This window comes from Penaeus monodon, chromosome 26 (genome assembly GCF_015228065.2).
Source record: "Penaeus monodon isolate SGIC_2016 chromosome 26, NSTDA_Pmon_1, whole genome shotgun sequence".
Taxonomy (NCBI): domain Eukaryota; kingdom Metazoa; phylum Arthropoda; class Malacostraca; order Decapoda; family Penaeidae; genus Penaeus; species Penaeus monodon.
The window spans coordinates 17,337,325-17,343,330 of NC_051411.1; the positions used below are offsets into that span (position 1 = coordinate 17,337,325).

The 6,006-nt window shown below is 43.6% G+C and overlaps 1 protein-coding gene across 1 annotated transcript in view; it reads left to right on the forward strand.

The window, feature by feature from the left end:
- Positions 1 to 6,006, forward strand: part of LOC119589601 (BAI1-associated protein 3-like) — a gene marked incomplete in the record, with an annotated part of 206,440 nt that overhangs the window by 136,536 nt on the left and 63,898 nt on the right.

Consider the following 6,006-nt stretch of genomic DNA (forward strand, 5'->3'; position numbering starts at 1 on the left):
ATCATTTCATTTGTAAACATATATATATATATATATATAATTTTAAAATTATATATTTTATATATATATATTTTATATATTATTACTTCTTACAATGGGTATCCCTCTCCTAATAGAAACAATATTATTATCCCGATGGCACCGACACACGCTTTTAAAATATATATTTGTTTATCTAATTAGATAAAGAGTTTGGCGGATTTATGGATAACAAATTGAAAGATGAATAGATATATAGATAAACAGATAGATAGAAAGGTAGACAGGTCGTAGGTCGAATAAACACACACCACACCCCAAAAGCTCAATGATCCCGTGGCAAAATAGTGGACTCCTTTTTATTGGTCCCCAAATTTGAATCTCCCCGGCGGTAGTTGTAAATTGCCATCGCTCCGCCTGCTGGCCCGAGTCCGAAAACGACGTATCGCCGTCAGATGTCAAAAACGCAGGTGCCACAAAGGAAGTCTCCGCTGTGGCATAGGTGACAGTGCGCTAAACCGCGTCCAGTCAGGCAAAGGTGGTACTGTGTGTGTGTGTGTGTGTGTGTGTGTGTGTGTGTGTTTTGTGTGTGTGTTGTGTGTGGGGGGGTGGGGAGAGAGAGAGAAGGAGGAGAGAGAGAGAGGGGAGGGGGAGAGAGAGAGAGAGAGAGAGAGAGGAGAGGACAGAGAGAGAGAGAGAAAGAAAAAGAGAGAGAGGCATACGAGAGAGCGAGAGAGAGAGAGAGAGCGAGAAAAAAGAGAAAAAGAGAGAGAGAGAAAGAGAGAGAGAGAGAATTCCCAGAAGGGCCTGAAAGGTTGGGGAGAAAAAATTAGAAAAATATAATTTTATATATATATATATAATAATTTTATATATATATATATTTTAAATATATTAAAACTATATATATATATATAATATAATATATTTTATATATAAAATATAATATATATATATATTATATATATATATATATATAAATAATATATTTTATATATATAACTTAAAATTATAGTATATAAAAATTCCCTTTTTTTTTTTGTTTTTTTTTTTTTTTTTTTTTTTTTTCGGAGGGCCCTGTCACAGCCGGTTTTTAAATTTTTTTTTTTTGGATTTTTCTCTTATATCTTTAGGGGCCCCCGCCCCCAACCGGGCTTTTTTTTCTTTTCCAAAACCGGGGTTTGGCCCCGGAGGGGGGGGTTTCCCCAATCTTAATTATAATTTTATATATTTAAAATTATATATATATAATTTAATATATATATAGAAATATATATATAATTTATATTTTTTTTTTTTAAAAAAAATAAAAAATTAAAAAAAAAAAAAAGGGGGGGGGTTGGGGAAAAGGGGAGAGAGAAGAGAGAGAGAGAGAGAGAGAAGAGAGGAGAGAAGAGAGAGAGAGAGAGAGGAGGGAGAAGAGAAAGAAGAGGGGAAGAGAGGAGAAAAGAGGAAGGAGAGAGAGAGAGAGGAGAGAGAGGAGAGAGAGAAGGGGAGAAGAGAGAAGGAAGAGAGAGAGAGAGAGAGAGAGAGAGGAGAGAGAGAGAGAGGAGAGAGAGAGAGGAGTGAAGAGGGAAAAAAGAGAGAGAGAAGGAAAGAGAGGAGAGTGAGAGAGAGAAAGAGAGAGGGGAGGGGGAGAGAGGAGAGGAGAGGGGGGAAGAGAGAGAAGAGGGGGGAGAGGAGAGAGAGAGGGGGAAGGAGAGAGAGAGAGGAGAGAGAGAGAGAGAGAGAGAGAGAGAGAGAGGGGAGAGAGAGGAGGAGAAGGGGAGAAGGGGAAAAAGGGGGGAAAAGGAAAGGAGAAGGGAGGAAGAGGGGGAGGGAACAAGAGAGAGAGAGAAGAAAGAAGAAGAAAGAAAAAAAGGGAAGAGAGAGAAAAGAAAAGAAGAAGAAAAAAGGGGAGAGAAGAAAAGAGGAGAAGAAGAAGAAAGGGAAAAAAGAGAAAAAGAAAGAAAGAGAAAAGGGGGAGAGAGAGAAGAGAGGGGAGAGAGAAGGAAAGGAGAAGAAAGGGGAAGAGGAAAGAAAAGAAGAGAGAGGGGGAAGGGGGGAAAGGTGAAAAATTTTGGGGGTGGGGGGAAGGAAAAAAGAGCAAAGGGGAAAGAAAGAAGGGGGAAAAGGGCCGGGGAAGAAAGGGGAAAAAAGGGGAAAGGGGGGTGGGGAAGGGAAAATTTAAAAAAGGGGAAAGAAAAAAAGGGAAAAAAGGGGGAAAAAAAAAAAAAAAAAGGGGAAAAGGGGAAGGGAAAGAAAATGGCCCGGGTAACCCCCCCCCCCCGGGGGGGGGAAAAAACAAAAAAAAAAAAGGAAAAAAAAGGGGAAAAGGGGGGGGGGGGGGGGGTTTTTTTTTTTTAATTTTTAAAAAAAAAAAAAAAAAATTAAAAAAAAGGGGGGGTTTTGGGGGGGGGGGGGGGGGTGGGTTTTGGGGGAAAAAAAAAAAAAAAGAAGATAAATTTTGGAAAAAATTTTTGGGGGGGGGAAAAAAAAACAAAAAAAAAAAAAAAAAAAAAAAAAAAAAATTTTTTTTTTCCCCCCAAAAAAAAGGGGGGTTTTTTAAAAACCCAAAAAACCCCCCCCCAAAAAAAAAAAAAAAAAAGGGGGAAAAAAAAGGGGGGGAAAGAGAGAGAGAGAGAGAGAGAGAGAGAAGGCCTGCAAAGGATTCCTCTCCTCGCACCTCTTGATCCGAAATGGGCCTGGAAGCAGACGTGAACATGAATGCAAATGAAATGACGTATCTCTTGAGGGGAATTGGCTCGTGGGAATCTTGGTAGGTGTGCATTATTGGGTACACACGCGTGTGTGGTGTGTATGTTAATGATAACATTAATGATGACAATAATGGTGGAAATGATATTTATGACCATGACTATGCTCTTTTTAAAGGAAATTTGATTATCAATTAATCATCACTATCACCACCACCGTCACCATCCTTAACCCTGATCCGCCAGACAACAGCCCCCCCCCCTCCGCTCTGGGTATCCCGGTAAATTAACTCCTCTTTGTATGCGCGGGGAAATGACCCTTAACAAACTACGCGCCATAAAAGGAGCGAAAAACAAGGGGGCGACGCCGCAATTACGCCCGCCCGCCCGCGCCCATTCCACCCCACCCCCTTCCCCTCTCACGCCTCTCGGGCGTTCCGCTGCCCCCCCCCCCCTCCCTCCCTCGCGCGTTACTTCTTTTTGCCGTTGATATTTTCCTTTTACATAATATATATATATATATATATATATATATATATATATATATATATGTGTGTGTGTGTGTGTGTGTGTGTGTGTGTGTGTGTGTGTGTGTGTGTGTGTGTGTGTGTGTGTGTATAAATACCCACACACACTTATAAATAGATAGATAGATAATATTTGTATACAAGCGTGTGTGTGTGTGTGTGTGTATGTCTGTGAAAATATTCTCACACACACACACACACACACACACACACACACACACACACACACACACACACACACACACACACACATATTTTTTTTTTTTTCCCCTATCACAAAGCCTATGTGCTTGAGACATTCCTTGAGATCGCTCTTCTCAATACCCAAGAGCCAACACATGCCAGAGGAGGGGTCCTTACTTCACCACCTTACTTCGCCACTGCGGCTCTGGTGGAGAGAATCAGACTGTCACAAATGGCCACTATAGCACTGTTACGACCCTCATGGATGCTGGCCCAGACCAAATGCCACAACCAAATCCAAGATGGGAACAGATAAGGCCAACTGGCAGGCTTTTCAGAATGCCTTGGCCCACTGTCTTTGGTGCAATGAACCCCCACAGAGTGAAAATGTGGAAGTGCATGAAGCCATAAATCAAACAACCTCACAGACCATACCTAAAGCTCGGCCTTAGTCCAGGAGTTACAAAGATGCCTGGTACTTTAATGACGTGATTAAGGAAGTCAACCACAGAGTTAACATGTGTAGAAAACAATTCCGAAGGCAAAGAACCCCTGACAACTTAGCCCTCCTAAGGGAAGCTGTCAGGGATGCCAATGAAACTCCAACAGAGTCCGGCAGGAACAGTGGCTGGAATGGTGCGAGTCCTTTGACCACCGAACCATCGTTACAGAGCTGTGGCAACGGGTCAGGTGAGCTACCAGCCGCTCAGCCCCGAGGTGAACACAACCACGACCTTCAATCAGAAACAGACTGGTGCAGGAGTTCTCTGCGAGAACAAGCAGCAACAGTCTGCCAGCCGAACTAAGGGCAAATCAAGAACACCTGCAACTAGAAGAAAGGACAGCTGAACCCGGTAACTCGGATGTTATCTTTTCTCTGGGGGAACTAAGAAAAAACTACAAAAATAGTTCTCGCTCAGGCCAGGGTTCTGATGGGATCTCGCACCCTATCATTTCCCATCTAGGACTGACAGGTAAGCTTGCACTCCTGCAACTCATCAACAAGTCCAGAGCTGGAAGACGGCTATCATAGTTCCCATCCCAAAACCAAAGGAGTATCACCCCATCTCCTCAGCTGTCTGGGCCGAGAGAATGGTACTAAGCCGACTCAAAGGGAAAATGGGACCCCCACATGAACACCTCCATGAGTTCACATAGGGTATGAACACAGCATACAGCATAGCCACGCTCTTAAGCACAACTAGCACTGGCATATCTGTGGTAATATTCGTAAACCTGGAGAAGGTTTTTGAATTAGCAAGTCCTCTTGCTATTCAGGTGACCCTGATCCAGAAGGGAATCAGAGGAAAGATCTTGGCTTGGATAAGTGACTATTTCAGGAACAGAACAGCCAGAGTCAGATTCCAAGGTCACCTACCACAGCACATGCCACTAGAAAATGGAACGCCTCAGTCAAATCCTATTTAACACCCTAATGCCCTGTATCCTCAACATACACCTCCCAGTTGGGTGCAAGATCATCTATGCAAACGATCTTGTAATCATCTCCATTGGACCACACTGCCAGTGCTGACTGGAGCTTGCATCTGAGGAGTGTTGTAGGACAGGACTAAAGATCTGTGCAGCCAAATCAAGAGACATGGCTTTGAGACAAGGCACAAGTCTGAAAATCCAGGGAATGGAGTGGATCCAGGTCTTCAAATACCTTGGGGTAAGGATTGACTGGACCCTCTCCTTTCTTGAGGAGGTCCAGTACCTGGATGACCAAACCAAAATAAGACTGTCTGTCATGAGAGCAACAACTGGGAGACAAATAGGAGCCAAACATAAAGTACTAAGATCATTCTGTCCCATTGTGAACTATGCTTCTGTCACTCCTGATTGCAACAAAGACAAAATTAAGAGAAAAATTAGAGACAGTTCAACATGAATTTGCCAGGACCATTCTGTGTGCCCCAAGGTGGACAAAAGTCCTCAACCTCCTCATAGAGGCAAACCTTCTCCCCCTGGACTCACGAATTTATCTAATGGCAGCACAGTTTCTCTCAAAGGTAATTCAGGCTACCAGGAACACAAGCCTGAGACAAAAATACTCAGACACCTAGAACAAGACCACGAGTTCTTTGCAAACAACTCCTGGCTGTCTCACACAGCCAGGGTGTTGATATGCTATCAGCTCAAAGAATAACTACTTGCCAAGGGCATGGACTCCTCTCTCTGACTTTATTGAAGCCCTGCCAAGAGCACAAACCGTGATCAAATTATCTGTTATGAGCTTGTCAAGGAGAAAGAATCAGTACCTCATGCCTAGTCTAAAGGTAGAAGCTGAGAGCATAATTGCGGCCAAAACTCCTCTGGAGTAGTAGAACATACTTCACGGACGGATCAGTCGATCCCTTTAGCCACACTGCAGGCACCAGCTTTGCAGCAGGGGATGCCACAAATCCATGAGGGTAACAGACAACGCCTTCTCGCTACAGGCAGAGGCAGTTGCGATCATGGGAGCCCTGACCCACGCGTCCGAGGAAGGAAATGTCATACATAGATCAGGGAGCATCTGTCTCAACACAGCCACCCAAAGACAACTCTACCTCCTGACCACTGTACTTACCAGAGCACAGAGGATTCTGCTCTAGGGGTACCGTAGCCACGCGACTCAG